A 22,926-nucleotide genomic window follows, 5' to 3' on the forward strand; every position below is an offset into this window, starting at 1 on the left:
GTCCATGTTTTAATCACCAGATTAAATATGTGAATATGTTAGGGTACAGGGGAAAAGGGAATTAAAGTTGCGGATGGAATTAAGATTGCCAATCAGCAGGTAGGGAAATTATCCTGATCATCTATGTGGGCCCAATATGATCACAAGGATCATTAAACATGGAAAAGAGAGGCAGAAGAAGGGTCAGAGGAAGAGATATGACAATAAAAGCAGGATCGGAGACACATAACATGAATGGCTTTCAAGATGGAAAGAGGGTCATGATCCAAGGAGTTTAGGTGGTCTCTAGAAGCTGGAAAAGACAAAAATGTAGAGTCCACTCTGGAAGTTCCAGAAAGGAACAGAGCCCTGCCAACACCCTAATTTTAGGACACCTGACCCCCAGAATTTGTGTTATTTCAAAATACTAATTTTGTGGTTATTTGTTATAACAACATTAAAAACTAACACATAGCTATTATATATTCTGTATTTGGCTACTTCAATATCTGAAGTCCCTAAGAGTCAAACACAGTTGTTTCCCATATATGGCCTTATTCTTGGTGATACTTGTAGTTTGAACTTATATATATATTTTTGATATTAATTTGTAGGAATTCTCTCGGCCTCATTGGGAATGCTTTCCTCTACCTCTACCAGAGATCTAGGGGCAATAAAATCCTAGAAATTAATTTAATTCTCTGGATAATTGCTTTTTATATCCAGATACAGCCATCAAATGTTTGTTTAAAGGAAAAATAATATATGTCATTTGAAACAAAATTATTCTTAACTTCCTGCTCCAGTTTTCACGTTACAATGGTCAGAGGTAAAATCAAAAACAAAAAGTACTTTTTTCTCTTCAGTTGAAATGTTCATGCAAACAAGATTAAGGATTGCAGTCTTTATGTATAACATGTTTACAGCCAAAAGGAAAACTTGAATGAGTTGGAATAATTTGACCCTGTATATTATTTATTGAAGGATCTTGTGTATGCTTATGTATCTTTCTAGTTAGGACTTAATTCTGCAGTACTTAGTTGTATAAACTATAGATAGCTATTTATTCAACTTTAGCCAGTTGTTTTCATTTACACTTCCATGAGATATTTTTTTTTAATTTTATTTATTTTTGGCTGTGTTGGGTCTTTGTTGCTGCACTTGGGTTTTCTCTAGTTGCGGCAAGCGGGGCTACTCATTGGTGCGATGCACGGGCTTCTCGTTGCAGTGGCTTCACTTGTTGCAGAGCAGAGGCTCTAGGCATGCAGTTTCAGTAGTTGCAGCATGCAGGCTCAGTAGTTGTGGCACACAGGCTTAGTTGCTCCATGGCATGTGGGATCTTCCCAGACTAAGGATCTAATCTGTGTCCCCTGCATTGGCAGGTGGATTTTTAACCACTGCACCATCAGAAAAGTCCCCTTCCATGAGATTTAGAGAATGGAAAGTAAAAATATTAAAAGCAATATGAATAAGTAAATTTTGCCATCACAAACTTGGATAAGAAACTTGAAAAGAAGAACTTTAAAGCCAATGATGGACATCAGATTTTATTATCTCTGATTTTCACCAGTCCAATTTATTCATATATCTTTTTTTCACAAACAAGTAGAATTATTTGCGCTTCACATCAACTGATTTTATGACTAATTCTTAGGTATAATCTTCTAGATCTATTTAATTGCCCTAAGGGAAACACATTAAAGTTGTCGGCACTATCTTTTTTGCTTAGACGATGATCTATTATTAGTGCAAATTGTGGGTATTTCTGGGAAATAATTTACAAGTGTACTTATTTTAAAGTAGATGAATTTATACTGTTCTAAGCTCAGCCCTAGTCTCCTCACCAATGACCAATTCAGGAATGGGCAGTTTGCTCCATCCTGCCAATAAGATGAGAAGGCTTAGGAGAAGGTCACATGAAAAGTTGTTCCTCTTGTTCCTCCTGACATTTTCCTGCTCAGAAGAGATACCTAGAACAGCTGCAGGCTGTTTCCTAGCACTTTAGGGGGAAGCTAAGAGTGAGGGTGTCAGACACAAGGACTGAAAGAACCTTGGTCTTTGATGACCTTGGTGAGCACTGAATCAACCACCCTGGAAATTTGCCTGACCTCTTGAAGTCCTATTATATAACAGTTAGTGCATTTCCTTATTGTTTAGCCAGTGTAAGTGGGACTTCAGGATACTTGTAGAAGGCATTCTATCTCATACAAGGCAGGCAGAGAAGCAAGTGTATGTTCAAAAACATCAACCGAAGGGGCCAAAATCATCGCTGGATTTCTAAAATATAATTCTGTCTGATATTTACATATATGCACACAACACAAATCTACATATATTCATTCTGCCTTTGACTTTGACCAAGTTGCTGGAAGATCTCTATGTCATGCTCCCATGTGCTGCAACTAATAAAATAGAGGACAGGTTAAATTTTATATTTAAATCTTGAAATGAAGAGGAATGATGATTTTATTCTTAATGTATAAATTTGTGTACTCTTCCTTATAGATGCTTCCACTGTTCACCCTCAACTTTAAAAGATCCAGCAAAATACCAAGATTACTGCTTTCTTTAATTCCTCACTTGTCATCCTTTCCCACCCACTACAGTCTCTGATCAGGAAGGTCACCAATAATATCTTCACTGTCAAATCTAATGGCCTGACTTAGTCCTCATCTTCTTGGTTTCTTTTTAGCTCTTGACTAAGGTGTGCATCCCTGTCCTTACTGAAACTTTTCCTCACTTGGTTCATGAGGCACTGTAATGTTTTGTCTCTCTTTACACTGCTGAGATTACTCCTTTCTGTCTGTTCAGTTAGCATTTCCTAATTTTCCTTCTCTTACAGGCATGTGTGCCTTAAGTTCTCTCTTTATCCCTCTTTTCTTTTAGTTTTCTGACAATATCTTCTTTGTCACTCATATTCATTTCAGAGATGTATAGAGAAATAAGCAATATATCTGTGAGTCGCTTTGATCTATTTCACTGGGAAATAATGACATGGCTATCGATACATGAATCCTTCAGAAGACTGAATTACATCCCTGAGATTAGTATAAAATTACACTGCAGGAGTTAAACCTGTCTTCATTCATTAGTGAAATTTTTTCTGATTGATGAAATTATTCTAAAAATAATCCCATGACAAATTTAATATCTAACCTTATTTTCTGGGACCTTTTCTGGTATGATATATGATCACTAATTTTCATAAACAATCCACATTCAACAACAAGAAATAGCACTGATCTTGGAAAAATTTAATAAGTTCTGTAATTGCTTGAGATTACAAATACAAATTCAGGGACTGTTAAGATCATGTAGCAAAAGAGCCAAAATCTAAGCTAACAATTTTATAGAGCTTGCAGCAACAATATATATGCTGGGAGATGTTTATTTTCTGTGGAACAATGAAACTTCTGTAAAACTTTGCTTGTTTTCTGTTACTCTATTGAAATCTAATTAAGTTTTTTTCCATATTAAGTATTTCTGAAGAAATAAAATCATACGCATAGTCAGAAAAATTCCTATTCTTTTTGAAATCATTTATTGTGATTAGCCATCTTCACACACAACACTGTCTGGAAGAGATGAAATGTATCATGTTTTAAAGACCCCTAGAGAAAAAGGTTTTAGAGCTTACTTTTGGTGACTTATTCCAATGACTAAATCCCCACAGGAAATTATTTCTCATCTAACCTGAATATTTCACAATGGGCTTAAATGTTTCCTTTTATTATCTGACAATGTCTGTAAAGAAACTTCTTTAAACTGCAAAACCATTTTTAAAATTACTCCTTACCAACTTTCTTTAATCTAACTCAAGTCTTTAAAAAAATTAAATCATAAATCATTTCTAAGATACTCTCAATGTTTTCCAATTTAAGTTCTCATTTCATCTAAATTTTTAAAATTATATTATGGAAATTCATTTTTTCCTGATATACAGATCAGAACATCCTATATTGTATCCATTTAAATATACATTATTTTAAAATATATGCATTTAGTTAGACTTACAAAAAATACTTTTTGAACAAACCCTCCATCAAGTTTACACCAATAACAAAACAAAACAAAAAGATGGTCTAAGAATTTTTTTCTTTTTACTGTTCTTTTCAACTCCCTGACTTTTGTGGCTGCTGTAGCTCTTAAGCAAGATTATCACAGTGTAACATAAATAAGAGATTAACTTTACAGCCGCTCTCCATTCACCATAAAACTCCTTGGCCTACTCAAGTCCAGTATGGTCAGCGTTTTCTTTGGCCAGCTTGAGTCTTTGGCTGTAGTAACATGGGGCTCACGCCATGAAATACTGTCAGCACAAGGGATATCCTTTGGAAAACAAGGCAAACTTGCCCTCTTTTTTTGCATACAAAAGTAGGGAAACTATCTTTCATTAATTCATTAATGTCAAAGAGTCTAAAGAAGTTTGTAAGGACAAAGAAAAACCCAGCTAATTAACCATTGTGTTGTAATCATAATCAAGACTTACAAAGTACTTTTTGTGCCAGGTAGCACATTGATTGTACAAAAGACAATTTCTGCTGACAAATTTTCTGCCAGCCCTGTGTCTCAGGTCTCAACAGTTGAACTCTTTGTGCCAAACGCTACTGATTAATTAGGAAAATTCAACAAGCAATTATGAAAATAACTCCCCAAGTCATTTAGCCACAAGGTAGTGTTTTCCTGTTATATTTCAAGTAAACAAAAGGATATTGGTTGATTGTTGGAAGGGAGTTGATTATAACCTTTTGGCTCTGAATAATGAGTGTGTCTTAATTCCATTTAATGGTTTGGAATTCCAAAGCTATGGAGTTCATTAGGGAAGCAGAGGAAGTAAACACATGAAAAATAGGGAAGGAGGCCCATTGAATCTCAATCTGCTTCCCTTCCCCAACATTAACTTGCAGGTGGACTAAATCCACAGCCACTTCTAAATAGCACAGATAAACTAAATAACTTTTAGATGTCCCCGTGCTATCTTTCAGCATAGAAGCTGACTGTGCACATGCTCAAATGAATTGACAAGGGGAAGAGTGTCGAGGGATTTTGGACTACGCATGAGTAGAATTACTGAGAATCTGATAGAGACGGGATCTTTTCAGTTACAATTTTAACTGGACATAATGGCTTCCCCACAGGAAAGCTTGTGGATCCATAAACCTAGGTCACTTCTCCCTTACAGGAAAGGAGCTGTTTATTACTGCAGCCCATGCCACCTGCTCAACCATTAAGTGTACATTTGTTCTTTGGGGAACAACAGGGTGGGGTATTTACTAGAAACAGGGCTGAGAGCCAGCAGTATTCCACTTCCAAATTCTGGTCGACTCCTCTAGTGAACTCTGTCTAGTCCCCTCAATAAAGCTAACCACTGCTTATTTAAAACTGGAGCCAGATATGCAGTGCCTTAGGAAATAGCCACACCTCACTGGGATTTCTTTGGCACAGAATGCATTCAACATTACCCCTGTCACCAGCAAATGTTTATTGCACACCTTCTATTAATGTGTAATAAATGAGTCAAAGGGCTTATAGTACACCTGGATTTACATGACGTGCTTCTGAAAACTAAGTGTGTAATAAAAGGGATTATTTTATACATGGTTTTTTTAAAGCTTTGGATTTTAAAAAAAGAATTCATGTAAATTTATCCATCTAAGATTTCTGTAAATTGAATCAGCTCTGTAGTATCTTATTGTTAGGTGTTATCTATACGACACAAAATTAATTTGAAAGACAAACATCAGTGACAAAACAGAACACAAATTTCCCCATACAAAGAATCAGAATGCTAATATACAAAATAAATTCTTTTTTATTGTTATTAGATTGGAATTTTTTAAAAAGCTTGCTCTCCTTAGAACTCTGTGTTTGCACAATTAGAATCATGAAGGTATATAATAACAAAATATTCTCTATGCCCTCTAAAGTAGGTGACAGCTCTTGGGCATGGTGATATGCCATAAACAGCTCATGTGGCAGAACATCCCTAGCAACAGAATTCACTGGCAGCTGACCAACTTGAATGTTTTTGTACTATCCTTGACTTCTATAGTTGGCAAAGAGAGAGATAAAACTGTTCCAGAAATTAGGGATGTTGAAATAATGGATGTCTAGAAATGGAAGATGAGGGAAGAGAAATGCTTCTCTCACATTATTAAGCATTGGAAACAGTTAAGTCGTTACTCCAGAGATCTCAAATGTTTTAGAAATACAAAAGCTAACAAAATCTCCTGGTGTTTTAAAACCCAGATCACTTAGCTTAGTCTCTTTTTAAGAACTTTAGTGTTACCATACAATATTAGAGAAACAAATAGTAACAGTCACAGTGAAATACACTTACAATCTCATAAAAAGTTCACTTATGAAAACTGTTTCAATAAGGACCTGGGTTCTGCTAAGGTAGCTCTGAACAGTAGCACTCAGCCAAGCACGTGCCTCTAGGCCCACCTGCTGCTGTTGGAGTCTTGTTTTTTTTTTTTTTTTCAAATTCTTAAGAAATTACTTAGCTGGAGTTGAAGATAGAAGAGAACATAGACGTAGAAACACAAAACATGAGAGTACACTGTTAGTTGGAGTCTCGACTAGTTCTTCTATGACTCAGTTTCCCATTTGAGAACAAGACCACCTAGTATGTATATATTTATCACAAATATCTTGCTACTGACAGCCTCAGGACAAAGTGGACAAGAGATGAGCCATAGAGAAGTAGATCTGACTCCATCAGAAAGACATATTACTAGTTTTTTCCAGTCATTTTTCAAGATGCACACTAGAGGTATAGGTTATCTGAGAGAGCTCTAAGTTCTGCCCTGTGACTGTAAAGCTCTCTTTTCCTAATTTTTGTACATGTGACATCATTGTTTTTGGGTGCCATCAAATCCCCATCAGGAGTGATGTATTAGTCTACTTGGGCTGCCATAACAAAATGCTGCTTACTGGGTGGCTTAAACAATGGAAATTTATTTTCTTATAATTTGTGAGGTTAAAAGTGCAAGATCAAGGTGCCAGCAGTTTGTTTTGTGAGGACTCTCTTCTGGCTTGCAGATGGCTACCTTCTTACACTGTCTTCGCATGACCCATACTTGGAGAGAGAGAGAAAGTGAGAGAGATCTATCTCTAGTGTCCTCCTCCTCTTCTTATAAGGACACTAGTATCATTAGGGACCCATTCTTACAAACTCATTCAACATTAATTAACCTCCTTAAAGGCCTTACTTCCAAATATAGTCACACTGGGGATTAGAAATTCAACATATGCATTTTGTGGGACACAATTCAGTCCATAACAAATGATAAATATTGATTAGTAATTATTAACCAGGCATATGCACAGCCAACTGACATTTTCCAATTAAATTACTAATACTAGGTAATAATTGTATAAACTAATTAATAAAATAAGTCAGGTGAGGACATTATGTTAAGTAAAATAAGACAGAGAAAGACAAATACTCTTATATGTAGAATCTGAAAAAACTGAACTCATGAAAACAGAGAACAGATTGGTGGTTGCCAGAGGGAGGGGTGGGGAAATAGGTGAAGGTGGCCAAAGCGTACAAACTTCCAGTTATAAGGTAAATAAGATCAGCACGGTGACTAGAGTTAACGCACTGCACTGCATACTTGAAAGGTGAAACGGAGCACGTCTTAAAAGTTCTCATCTTAAGAAAAAAGTTTGTAACTATGTGAGGTGGCGGACTTTAAGCTCATTGTGGTAATCATTTTGCAATACATAAATATATCAAACCATTATTTTTTACTCTTTAAATTAATATAATATTATATGTCAGATATATCTCAACAAAACAGGAGAAAAAAACTTAGGAGATAATACCTGGCTTTATGTCACAGACAAATGTAAGAGGTATTTAAATATCACAAATAACACTGTATTTATTAGAACCAGATTGGTTTGGAATCCCAATTCTATCACTAACTAGTTATGGAAACTTGGGCAAATAGCTTAACCTCTTTGATTTCCAGGTTGTTAGTATGAAAGAGGGTTACTATAAGAATTGACATGAAGTACTTTGTATTAAGTATTTAGCACAATGCCTGGTGCATAATATATACTCATTATATCATTCCTATTATGCTGATGTAAATATCAAAATTGAATTAACTTCATTAGCAGATGGACATTGGTCAGAATTCTGCAGTAAGTTACAACTTTTGTATTCTTCACACTGACAAGCAGGAATTTTCCTGGACTACATTAGGGTTGTAACTCAGAGCAATATTGTTCTCTCTGGTGATATGTAAAGCCCCCAAAAGGCTTAGAAACTTGCCTTAGGCTTGGATATGGGCACTGGGCACATCCCCACAAGATGCTTGGAAGTTCAGGTGCCTTCTTTTGTTTATTAATTTTTATTGGAGTACACTTGCTTTACAACGTTGTGTTAGTTTCTTCTGTGCAGCAAAGTGAATCAGTTATACTTATACATATATCCACTTTTTTAAAGATTTCCTTCCCATTTAGGTCACCATAGAGCATTGAGTAGAGTTCCTTGTTGCTATATAGTAAGTTTTCATTTTTTATCTATTTTATACATAGTAGTGTATATATGTCAATGCCAATCTCTGAATTCATCCCACCCCCCCTTTCCCCCCTTTGTAACCATAAGTTTGTTCTCTACATCTGTGACTCTATTTCTGCTTTGCAAATAAGTTCATCTGTACCATTTGTCTATATTCCACGTATAACTGATATTATACAATATTTGTTTTTCTCTTTCTAACTTAGTTCACTTTGTATGACAATTTCTATGTCTACCCACATTTCTGAAAATGGCATTATTTCATTCCTTTTTATGGCTGAGGAACATTCTATTGTATATATGTACCACATCTTCTTTAGCCATTCCACTATCGATGGACATTTAGGTTGCTTCCATGTCCTGGCTATTGTAAATACCACTGCAATGAACATCGAGGTGCATGCATCCTTCTGAATTCTGGTTTTCTCTGGATATATCCCTAGGAGTGGAATTGCTGGGTCATATGGTAGCACTATTTTTAGTTTTTTAAGGAATCTCCACGTTATTCTCCATAGTGGCTGTACCAATTTACATTCCAACCAACAGTGTAGGAGGGTTCTTTTCTCCACACCCTCTCCAGCATTTATTGTTTGTAGATTCTGACCAGTGTGAGGTGATACCCCACTGTAGTTTGGATTTGTATTTCTCTAATAACTAGCGATGTTGCGCATCTTTTCATGTGCTTTTTGGCCATCTGTATGTCTTTGGAGCAATGTCTAGTTAGGTCTTCTGTGCATTTTTTGATTGGGTTGTTTGTTTTTTCAGATACTGAACTGCACGGGTTGTTTGTATATTTTGGAAATTAGTCCCTTGTCAATTGTTTTCTTTGCAAATATTTTCTCCCATTATAAGGGTTGTCTTTTCATTAGTTTATGGCTTCCTTTGTGGTGCAAAAGTTTTTATGTTTAATTGGGTCCCATTTGTTTATTTTTGTTTTTATTTTCATTACTCTAGACAATGGGTTGAAAAAGACCTGGCTGTGATTTATGTCAAAGAGTGTTCTGCCTATATTTTCCCCTAAGAGTTTTATAGTATCTGGCTTTACATTTAGGTCTTTAATCCATTTTGAGTTTATTTTTCTGTGTGATGTTAGGGAGTGTTCTAATTTCATTCTTTTACATGTAGCCGTCCAGTTTTCAAGAGACTTATTGAAGAGACTGTCTTTTCTCCACTGTATATTCTTTCCTCCTTTGTCATAAATTAGGTGGCCATGGGTGTGTGGGTATATCCCTGGACTTTCTATCCTGTTCCGTTGATCTATATTTCTGTTTTTGTGCCAGTACCATACTGTCTTGATTACTGTAGCTTTGTAGTATAGTCTGAAACCAAGCAGCCTGATACCTCCAGCTCTGTTTTACTTTCTTAAGGTTGCTTTCACTATTTGGGGTCTTTTGTGTTTCCATTAATATTGTGAAAATTTTTGTTCTAGTTCTCTGAAAAATGCCACTGGTAATTTGACAGGGATTGCACTGAATCTGTAGATTGCTTTGGGTAGTATAGTCATTTTCACAATATTGATTCTTCCAATCCAAGAACATGGTATATCTCTCCATCTGTTTATGTTATCTTTGATTTCTTTTATCAGTATCTTAGAATTTTCTGAGTACAGGTATTTTGCCTCCTTAGGTAGGTTCATTCCTAGGTATTTTATTCTTTTTGTTGCAGTGGTAAATGGGATTGTTTCCTTAAATGCTCTTTCTGATCTTTTGTTGTTAGTGTATAGAAATGCAAGAGATTTCTGTGTATTAATTTTGTATCCTGCAACTTTACCAAATTTAGTGATGAGCTCTAGTAGTTTTCTGGTAACATCTGTAGGCTTTTTTATGTATAGTATCGTCATCTTCAAAGAGTGACTGTTTTACTTCTTTTCCAATTTGGATTCCTTTTGTTTCTTTTTCTTCACTGAGAGCCGTGGCTAGAACTTCCAAAACTATGTTGAATAAAAGTAGCATGAGTGAACATCCTTGCCTTGTTCCTGATCTTAGAGGAAATGTTTTCAGCTTTTCACCATTGAGTATGATGTTAGCTATAGGTTTGTCATATATGGCCTTTATTAAGTTGAGGTAGGTTCCCTTTAAGCCAACTTTCTAGAGAGTTTTTATCATAAATGGGTGTTGAATTTTGTCAAAAGCTTTCTATGCATCTATTGAGATGATCATATGGCTTTTATTTTTCAATTTGTTAATGTGATGTATCACATTGATTGATATGCATGTATTGAAGAATCCTTGCAACCCTGTTGTTGGATTCTGTTTGCTAATATTTTGTTGAGGATTCTTGCTATGTTCTCAGTGATATTGGCCTGTAACTTTCTTTTTTTGTGATCTCATTGTTTGTTTTTTGTATCAGGGTGATGGTGGCCTTGTAGAATGAGCTTGGGAGTGTTCCTTCTTCTGCAATTTTTTGGAAAAGTTTCAAAAGGACAGGTGTTAGCTCTTTTCTAAATGTTTGATAGAATTCACCTGTGAAGCCATCTGGCCTTAGACTTTTTTTGTTGGAAGATTTTAATCACAGTTTCAATTTCAGTACTTGCGATTGGCCTGTTCGTATTTTCTATTTCTTCTTGGTTCAGTTTGGAAAGTCATATCTTTCTAAGTATTTGTCCATTTCTTCTAGGTTTTCCATTTTATTGGCGTATAGTTGCTTGGCATAATCTCTTATGAGCCTTTGTATTCCTGTGGTGTCCATTGTACCTTCTTCTTTCTCATTTCTAATTTTATTGATTTGGATCATCTCTCTTTTTTTCCTTGATGAATCTGGCTAAAGGTTTATCAGTTTTGTTTTTCTTCTCAAAGTACCAGCTTATAGTTTCATTGATCTTTGTTATTGTTTCCTTCATCTCTATTTCATTCATTTCTGCTCTGATTTTATGATTTCTTTCCTTCTACTAACTTCGGGTTTTTTTTGTTCTTTTTTCTCTAGTTGCTTTAGGTGTAAGTGTAGGTTGTTTATTTGAGATATTTCTCGTTTCTTGAGGTGGGATTGTATTGCTATAAACTTCCCTCTTAGAACTGCATTTGCTGTGTCCCATAGGTTTTGCATTATTGTGTTTTCATTGTCATTTGTCTCTAGTTATTTTAAATTTCCTCTTTGATTTCTTCAGTGATCCATTGGTTGTTTAGTACCATATTGTTTAGTCTCTACATGTTTGTGTTTTTTACAGTTTTTTCCTATAATTGATTTCTAATCTCATAGCATTGTGGTTGGAAAAGATGCTTGACATGATTTCAATTTTCTTAAATTTACCAAGACTTTATTTGTGACCCAAGATGTGATCTATACTGGAGAATGTTCCATGTGCACTTGAGAAGGAAGTGTATTCTGCTGCTCTTGTATGGAATGTTTATAAATATCAATTAAGTCCATTTGGTCTAATGTGTCATTTAAGGCTTGTGTTACCTTATTAATTTTCTGTTGGGATGATCTATCCATTGGTGTAAGTGGCGTGTTAAAGTCCCCATGATCACTGAGTTACTGTTGATTTCCCCTTCTATGGCTGTGAGCATTTGCCTTATATATTGAGGTGCATGTATGTTGGGTGCATATATATTTACAATTGTTATGTCTTCTTGGATTGATCCCTTGATCATTATGTAGTGTCCTTCCTTGTCTCTTTTAACAGCCTTTATTTTAAAGCCTATGTTGTCTGATATGAGTATTGCTACTCTTTTCTTTTGATTTCCATTGGCATGGAATATCTTTTTCCATCCCCTCACTTTCAGTCTGTATGTGTCCCTCGGTCTGAAGTTGGTCTCTTGTAGACAGCATATATATGGGTCTTGTTTTTTTATCCATTCAGCCAGTCTGTGTCTTTTGGTGGGAGCATTTAATCCATTTACATTTAAGGTAATTATCACTATGCATGTTCCTATTTCCATTTTCTTAATTGTTTTGGGTTTGTTTCTGTAGGTTTTTTTTTTTTCCTTGTGCTTTGCACCTAGAGAAGTTCCTTTAGCATTTATTGTAAAGCTGGTTTGGTGGTGCTGAATTCTCTTAGCTTTGGCTTGTCTGTAAAACTTTTTATTTCTCTGTCAAATTTGAATGAGATCCTTGCTCGGTAGTAGTCTTGTCTGTAAGTTTTTCACTTTCAATATATCATTCCACTCCCTTCTTTCCTGCAGAGTTTCTGCTGAAAGATCAGCTGTTAACGTTATGGGGATTCCCTTGTATGTTATTTATTGTTTTTCCCTTGCTGCTTTTAATATTTTTCTTTTTATTTGATTTTTGTTAGTTTGATTATATATCTTGGCATGTTTCTCCTTGGATTTATCCTGTATGGGACTCTCTGCACTTCCTGGACTTGGGTGACTATTTCCTTTCCCATGTTAGGGAAGTTTTCAACTATAAGCTCTTCAAACATTTTCTCAGATGCTTTCTCTTCCTTTCTTCTTGGACCCCTATAATTCAAATTTTGGTGTGTTTAATGTTATCCCAGTGGTCTCTGACACTATCCTCATTTGTTTTCACTCTTTCTTCTTTATTCTGTTCCATGACAATTATTCCTCCATTCTATCTTTCAGTCACTTATCTGTTCTTCTGCCTCAGTTTTTCTGTTATTGATTCTTTCTAGAGTATTTTCATTTCAGTAATTTTATTGTTCATCACTGTTTGTTTGTTCTTTAGGTCTTTGTTAAACATTTCTTGTATCTTCTTAATCTGTGCCTCCATTCTATTTCTGAGATCTTGGATCATCTTTACTATCATTACTCTGAATTTTTTTTCAGGTAGATTACCTATTTCCTCATCATTTATTTGGTCTTGTAGGTTTATACCTTGCTTCAGGTGCCTTCTTGAAGCTGTACTATGAAAGAAAAGTACTAGTCAGTGGGCAGCATAGAGCTAGCAATTGATGTATTTATCATAGTTTTGCCAAAAATCACATGTATTAATATAATGCTTGGGTTGTTCTATTGCCTCAGACCATAGACCAGTATTTGCCTGTAAGTGTAAGTGAAGATGGATGTCTGGATTTTCAGATATAAAATCTGTTCTTGGCCACATTGGCTTCAGTGTATTTCAGATCTTATAAGCAAAGCAGTAGAAGATTTGTTGTCATTATTTTTAAGTTACTACTCCTCCTACAGTTTTTGACATTTATAAGCAATTTAGCTCTTTCCTAAACGTGATTTTATAGATTTTTCTAAGTTCAGCTTTGCACTTGCTTCTTGGCTACGCATTATGTTACTATTTTTTTTTAAATGGACATGACAGTGTAGATGCTGAAATGGAAACTTAGAGCCAAAACAAAATTTGTAGTCAATTGGAAGAAACAAAAGGCTGACATTCAAATATTAATGGATCCTCTACTCACTTTTTTTATTGTAATATTTATTTTAAAAATCTGTTACTGTCAGAGTAAGCAATATAAATTAAGCAATATCAGTTTAATTTCCATCAGAGATAATATTCATAAGTGCTTTAATTTATATTTTAGTTGCCTCCTAATGAGTTTATGCTTGAACATATCCTTCAAAATTAATGCTATTCAAATATTTATCTCCACTCATCCTTCCTCTTCATAAAAAAATTTAAGAGGAGAGATTGCAAAACTCTGTTAGGTAACATTACATAAAATTAATAAAAGTATTTTGATTTCTAAGTTGCTGTTACAATCTAGATATCCATATTTGATTTTTCTCAAGCCAAACTTCATTTTACTTTAATCCCTCCAAGTGGTGTAGTTATTTTAACATGTAACTGGAAGATATTTACATAATTATTTTTTCCCCTCCTAAAACCTGATAAGGTGAAAGGTTTTATCTAAGGTTTTTTCATTTCACACTTAGGGAATTTACTTTCTAAAAAGAAGAAAATAATTATCAGATCCTTTGGAAATGTATGCAGTGAAATTTTGTCTGGTCATTTTTTGAGAGATCAGGAAAAATGCTGTCAGCCATAACACTAAATTTGGAAGTGCAGTGTCATGCCAAAGAGTATTTTAGCAAGGCTGATGCTACATTTGAGAATTTGTCAGGTACATAAATAATATATCATAGCACATTTGGCTGTGGGCAAAGTAGATACAGAATTTATTCTTTACCCTAACAACAAGAAATACCACACATTTAAAAATGTATTAGGGTAAGTTTCTCCATTCTGTTCTTCTATTTATCTTTATGCTGCTTATTAAGGAAGTACCAAAGCTTCTTTTAAATGGTCATATCTTAGCTAACACCATGAAATTTTATCCAGCACATGAGCTTTGTGTTCAGACAGCTAATGGGAAAATAAATAATTTAATCTGGACACTTGGACAGCAAAAACTTGCTGGTTAAACCAGCTGCTGGCTGGTGAAATAAAGATATTTTCCAATTCGCTATCCTTAAATACTCACTCAACTCTATCTCATTCACCTGTTGCTGCTCTTCCAGAGCTTTGGTGAAGACAGTGGCAAATGTGCAAGGATAATTGATGCACGATCATGTCCGTGGTGAAAATACATCCACTGAGGAAAGACATTCTATTAAAATGTTGGAGTTCAGAAGTGCCTTGGAAAAACAATTCTGACCAGGTTTGGATGAAAAGACATGGACTCTTAGACAAGTTAAGTCAGATTACAATAGTCAACTAATCTAGGGCCCTTTTCATTGCACCATGATACTTCTTGCCCTAAAATAGGTTATTTATGATAATTTGTGAGATTTGTATTTGTTTGTTTACATCTAGACTTTTGTGTTCTGATACTAATGATTGAAAAGAGAAGTTGCTTCTCACAAATCCACAGATTTTAGTTTTTGAGAAGGGATTACTTTTTAAGGGGAGACATTTTGTTCCCCTTAACATCCAGAGAGAGCCCTAGATTTGAGGCCTCAGACACCACCCCCATTAAGGCACTCCCTGACATACCCACAACCTTTCAAGTAACACAGCCTTTCAAGTAACTTTTCACGATTAATGTGACAATTCACATTTATTGAGCACTTTACACTCTTTAAGCAGTTTAACATCCCATGAATGTTTTCATCCTTATTTCACAGATAAACTGAGTAAATTGCCACAAATCATACCAGCAAGTAAAGACAGGAGTCAGAAATTGAAACCCAGGAAGGCCAATTTCTGAGCCCACGGTTTTAACAGTTACTCTACTCCTTGCCTCCTACTCCAGAACTGGTGGTATCAAAGACCATGTTCTTAGTAACTTTGATTAATATCTTTTATGTTTTAACATCTCTCATAATGCGGAAAAGAGTTTTCTATATATTTACTTCATAATTATGACAACATAATTTTAAATAAACAAACTACTTCTTTTATAATTTTACGGAATTTAGGTAGATAAATTAATTGTAATCTTCCATTTATAACACATCATAATCATTTGTCAATGTAGGGCTCTATTTTTTGCTTAATTAATTTAAAATTTTATGATTATAGTCTGCAAAACTGTCATTCAAGAACTAAAGTGCTACCAATAATTTATACTAACCAGGATATTCTTCCTCCCACTGACCCCTTCCCCTCCCTACTGCCAATTCTATTCCAAAAGTAACATCTATCCTTAATTTCATGTTCATATGTCCCTTAATTTTTAAAAAGCACTTTATCATATATGTGATAAAATATTTTTAAAAATCTTTACTTATTTTTGAACTTTAAATAGCATTATATTGTATATAATTTTTCAGTAATGGATATATGGATATAGTTATAGTTCATTAATTTTTACTTCTGTAAAATAGTTAATTCTAAATATAATAAAATTTATTTACCCATTCTCCTATTGATGGATATTTTAATTATTTCCAGGTTTTGCTTTTTAACAAAATAGTATATATATATATATATATACTACTATATATATATACTATTTTTAACAAAATAGTATATATAGTATATATATATATTCTTACATATCTTCTAGCACACATATGTCTTCTTAGGCATAACTCTAAGAGAGATAATGCTGGATTGCAAATATTAAAATTTATAAGATAATGCCAAATTATTTTTCACAGTGGTTGTACCAATTTACACTCATACTAATAATATGTAAGCAATAGCACTGATTTATTTTTCACCAATATTTTTTATTGTCAAACTTCTTAATTTATGAAAATCAAAATGGTAGCTCATTGAAGTCTTGATTTGAATTTTTGCTAATTGCTAAGAAGTTGAAAACCTTACATTTCAATTGGCTCTATGTGTTTACTTTTAGCATTAATGCTCCTACACTCTCCCATTCTCCTACTAAGTTGACATTTTTTCTTATTCATTTGTAGGAATTCAATATATAGTCTATAATAATTATCCTGTGCTGACTATTTGTGTTGCAAAATTGTTGTAATAGTGATTATTGTTTTACCTTTTTAAACATTTTTTTGATAAACAGCTGTTATTTTATACATATTCTAATTTGTCATTACTTCTATGTTTAACAATGTTTATAGCTTATAGAAGGTTGGTTATATATTCTTTAATTTTTATAAATTTTGTTTTTCATAGTTGTCTTTAATCCATCTAGAGTTAACTTCTATGTAGCTATGACAGAAAGACACACTTTTAATTTTTCCCCTCACTATTAATTATTTTTTCCAGCTTTTAATTTTCCCAATAGTTTCACCTTTCTTCACTGATCTATCATGGTACCTATGACAATATTAACATTCCTTGTATATGTGGATCTGTTTGGGGCTTTCTAGTATCTTCCACTGGTAATTTGTCTTTCTGCCAGTTCTACACTTACTTTAATTAGTACTATAGTTTTACAATGTGTTGTTATGTGGTAGGAAGTCCCATTTTCATTTTCCCCTGCTTTTTAGCTCTACTCTGGTAACTCTGAAATATTTACTCTTCCATATAAATTCTTTTAAATATATGAGAGGAGAAGACTCAAATCAATAGAATTAGAAATGAAAAAGGAGAAGTAACAACTGACACTGCAGAAACACAAACGATCATGAGAGGTTACTACAAGCAACTCTATGCCAATAAGATGGACAACCTGGAAGAAATGGACAAATCCTTAGAAATGCACAACCTGCCGAGACTGAACCAGGAAGAAATAGAAAATATGAACAGACCAATCACAAGCACTGAAATTGAAACTTTGATTAAAAATCTTCCAACAAACAAAAGCCCAGGACCAGATGGCTTCACAGGTGAATTCTATCAAACATTTAGAGAAGAGCTAACACCTAACCTTCTCAAACTCTTCCAAAATATTGCAGCGGGAAGAACGCTCCCCAACTCATTCTATGAGGCCACCATAACCCTGATACTAAAACCAGACAAAGATGTCACAAAGAAAGAAAACTACAGGCCAATATCACTGATGAACATAGATGCAAAAATCCTCAACAAAATACTAGCAAACAGAATCCAACACACATTAAAAGGATCATACACTATGATCAAGTGGGGTTTATCCCAGGAATGCAAGGATGCCTCAATATGCGTAAATCAATCAATGTGATACACCGTATTAACAAATTGAAGGAGAAAAACCATATGATCATCTCAATAGATGCAGAGAAAGCTTTTGACAACATTCAACACCCATTTATGATAAAAAACCCTCCAGAAAGTAGGCACAGAGGGAACTTTCCTCAACATAATAAAGGCCATATATGACAAACCCACATCAAACATCGTTCTCAGTGGTGAAAAGCTGAAACCATTTCCTCTAAGATCAGGAACAAGACAAGGTTGCCCACTCTCACCACGATTATTCAGCATAGTTTTGGAAGTTTTAGCCACAGCAATCAGAGAAGAAAAAGAGATAAAAGGAATCCAAATTGGAAAAGAAGAAGTAAATTGTCACAGTTTGCAGATGACATGATACTATACATAGAGAATCCTAAAGATGCTACCAGAAAACTACTAGAGCTAATCAATGAATTTGGTAAAGTAGCAGGATACAAAATTAATGCACACAAATCTCTTGCATTCCTATACACTAATGATGAAAAATCTGAAAATGAAATTAAGAAAACATTCCCATTTACCACTGCAACAAAAAGAATAAAATATCTAGGAATAAACCTACCTAAGGAGACAAAAGACCTGTACGCAGAAAATTATAAGACACTGATGAAAGAAATTAAAGATGATACAAATAGATGGAGAGATAGACCATGTTCTTGGATTGGAAGCATCAACATTGTGAAAATGAGTCTACTACCCAGAGCAATCTACAGATTCAATGCAATTCCTATCAAACTACCACTGGCATTTTTCACAGAACTAGAAAAAAAATTTCACAATTTGTATGGAAACACAAAAGATCCCGAATAGCCAAAGCAATCTTGAGAACGAAAAATGGAGCTGGAGGAATCAGGCTCCCTGACTTCAGACTATACTACACAGCTACAGTAATCAAGACAGTATGGTACTGGCACAAAAACAGAAACATAGATCAATGGAACAGGATAGAAAGCCCAGAGATAAACCCAGGCACATATGGTCACCTTATCTTTGATAAAGGAGGCAAGCATATACAGTCAAGAAAAGACAGCCTCTTCAATAAGTGGTGCTGGGAAAACTGGACAGGTACATATAAAAGTATGAAATTAGAACACTCCCTAACACCATACACAAAAATAAACTCAAAAGGGATTAAAGACCTAAATGTAAGGCCAGACACCATCAAACTCTTAGAGGAAAACATAGGCAGAACACTCTATGACATTAAGCACAGCAAGATCCTTTTTGACCCAGCTCCTAGAGAAATGGAAATTAAAACAAAAATAAACAAATGGGACTTATTGAAACTTAAAAGCTTTTGCACAGCAAAGGAAACCATAAAAAAGACGAAAAGACAACCCTCAGAATGGGAGAAAATACTTGCAAATGAAGCAACTGACAAAGGATTAATCTCCAAAATTTACAAGCAGCTCATGCAGCTGAATAACAAAAAAACAAACAATTCAATCCAAAAATGGGCAGAAGATTTAAATAGACATTTCTCCAAAGAAGATATACAGATTGCCAACAGACACATGAAGGAATGCTCAACATCATTAATAATTAGAGAAATGCAAATCAAAACTACAATGAGATATCATCTCACACCGGTCAGAATGGCCATCATCAAAAAATCTAGAAACAGTAAATGCTGGAGAGGGTGTGGAGAAAAGGGAACGCTCTTGCATTGTTGGTGGGAATGTAAATTGATACAGCCACTATGGAGAACAGTATGGAGGTTCCTTTAAAAACTAAAAATAGAACTACCATAAGACCCAGCAATCCCACTACTGGGCATATACCCTGAGAAAACCATAATTCAAAAAGAGTCATGTACCAAAATGTTCATTGCAGCTCTATTTACAATAGCCAGGACATGGAAGCAACCTTAGCGTCCGTCATTGGATGAATGGATAAAGAAGATGTGGCACATATATTCAATGGAATATTACTCAGCCATAAAAAGAAACGAAATGGAGTTATTTGTAGTGAGGTGGATGGAGTTAGAGTCTGTCATACAGAGTGAAGTAAGTCAGAAAGAGAAAAACAAATACAGTATGCTAACACATATATATGGAATCTAAGGAAAAAAAAAAAAAACGTCATGAAGAACCTAGTGGCAAGACGGGAATAAAGACACAGACCTACTAGAGAATGGACTTGAGGATATGGGGAGGGGGAAGGGTAAGATGTGACAAAGTGAGAGAGTGGCATGGGCATATATACACTACCAAACGTAAAATAGATAACTAGTGGGAAGCAACTGCATAGCACAGGGAGATCGGCTCTGTGCTTTGTGACCACCTAGAAATGTGGGATAGGGAGGGTGGGAGGGAGGGAGATGCAAGAGGGAAGAGATATGGGAACATATGTATATGTATAACTGATTCACTTTGTTATAAAGCAGAAACTAACATACCATTGTAAAGCAATTGTACTCCAATAAAGATGTTAAAAAAAAAAAAGAGAAATCCCATGAAAAATACTATTGAAATTTTAATTGGAGTTATGAATTGGAATTTATGAATTATTTGGGAGATTTAACATCTGTATATATCAATTTTCTTAGTCTTGAGCATGGCCAACTCTCCACTTTTTAAAGTCTTCTGTAATCTTTTAAAGTAAAATTTTATCCTGTACTTTAAGATCTTGCAACTATTTTAAGTGTTGTCTTTGATACTTTGTAGTTTTGTTGCTAAGTAAATGGTGTCACTTAAAATTATATTTTGTATTTTTTCCCTGTTGTATAAATATGTAATTGACCTTTGTATATTGATTTTATATCTGGCCATCTTGCTGACCTATATTATAATGTATAATGATTTCTGAAGGTTTTATAACTATATATATAATTAAGGGATGTTATGTAATAAATTATTTGTCTTCACAATCAAATAGTCTTCTGTATTTTCCTCCTTTTATCTGTTAATCTTGTGAAAGACATTTATAGATTTTCTAAAATTTAACTAACCTTGTATTCTAGGTATATTAGTTTATATTATGTTATATTAGGTTATATGAGTCTAGGTTTATTATCTTTTTTCCCTCCACATTGCTGGTTTCAGATTGCTGTTATTTTGTTAAGATTTTTACCAACAATTTTTATGACTAAAATGGGCTTGTAAATTTCCTTTTTCGTTCTCACCTCATTGAATACATGGAGAAGTATTCCTAGTTTGTTCTCTAGACAGTTTACATAAGATTAGGATAATCTGTTCCTTGAAAGGTTAGTAAAACCATCTTATAAAGTGATTTGATCCTGGTCTTTTGCTTGTAGAAAGGTTTTAGTTATTGCTTCAAGATCATTAATAATTATAGCACTATTCAGGTTTTCTATTTATTGTTGTCAATTTTTGATATCATATTTTTCTGTAAATTTATTCCTTTTATCTAAGCTTTCAAATTTATTTGCCAAGTTATTGATTATATTCTAACATTATCCTTTTAATCTCTTACATCTGTATGTCCCCCTTTAACCATAATCTTATTCATTTTTACCTTTGGTCCAGAGTTTAGCTAAGCTACCCCATGGTCTGCATTCTGTGTGGCTAAGTGGTCTGCAGGGTCCTTAAACTGACCAGCCCCTCTTGAAAATGAAGCACACTCCTTGGATAGCAAAGCAAGGTCACAAGCAAATGGAAGTTCCTGACGTGACTACCCTACCACCCTTGTGATCAACAGTCTCCCTGTCTCCCAGGGCCTGTTTACCTTATGCACCCCTTAGATATGACCCCTTGGGGCTTACCAAAACTGCTCTTTTGGTTTGAATTGACCAAACCCTAATAAACGCATGTACCCCAGGTCCAGAATCTGTATGCACCCTGCTTGACCTCCCCATATGGCCCTTCCAGGGATGCTTCAACTTCATCCAAGACCTGTGAGTAACAAACTTCTGTTTCAACTCTTCTTGTGGTCTGTTGTTGAACCCTGGCTCCCCACCCAGCACAGTGTGCTCCATTTAAGAGGTGTTGATTTAACAAAGTCCTAACTCCTTCTCAATATTTTTCCTTCCTAGTCTCACAGAGATTTAATTTTTTAAATAAATACATTTCTCTTTTGTTGAACCTCTCTAATATATTCTGGTTTTCTATTTTATTGATTTCACATAATATATTTATTATTTCCTTCCTTCAAATTCCTCTGGATTTACTCTATCACTTTTCTCCCCTAACTTAAATTGGACAGCTTATTAATTTTTAGTTTGTCTTTTTTATTTAAGTACTTAAGGCTATAATTTTCCTTTGTATTGCAACTTTCACTGCACTCCCAAAATTTATAATATATTCTTATTCTTTCAGTTATAAGTATGTTTTACTATTCGTTATAATATTTTCTTTAACATGTGGGTTATTTAGAAGCATATTTTATAATTTTGAAATGTTCGGGAATTTTGAAATTTTATCATTTTTTAATATGTTCAAACAAAATTGCCTTGTGGTCAAGGTATGTGGTCATTTTGAAGTCCACTTTCTGATATTCTGAGACTACCCTATGTTCTCCTATTTTATCAATTTTGGTCAATTTTAATAATACTTAAGAAGAATGCATATCTATAAAAATGGTATGCAGAATTTAAAATATGCTTTTAGACCAATTTTTTGCACATTTTCTGTCCCCATTTAATTGATCTATTTTTTATTTTTATTGAGGTATATTTTATATACAATATTATATAAGTTTCAGGTGTACAACATAGTGATTCACAATTTTTAAAGTGTATTCCATTTATAGTTATTATAAAATATTGGCTACATTCCCTGTGTTATATCCTTGTAGCTTATTTATTTTATACATAGTAGTTTGTACCTCTTAATCCCCTACCATTATCTTTCCCCTCCCCCCTTCCCTCTCCCCAGCGATAACCACTAGTTTGTTCTCTATATCTGTGAGTCTGTTTCTTTTTTGTTATATTCACTAGTTTTATTTTTTAGATTCCACATTAAGTGATATTATACAGTATTTGTCTTCCTCTGTCTGACTTATTTCACTTAGCATGATACCCCCCAAAT

Source organism: Eubalaena glacialis, chromosome 5, assembly GCF_028564815.1.
Source record: "Eubalaena glacialis isolate mEubGla1 chromosome 5, mEubGla1.1.hap2.+ XY, whole genome shotgun sequence".
In the NCBI taxonomy this organism is placed as follows: domain Eukaryota; kingdom Metazoa; phylum Chordata; class Mammalia; order Artiodactyla; family Balaenidae; genus Eubalaena; species Eubalaena glacialis.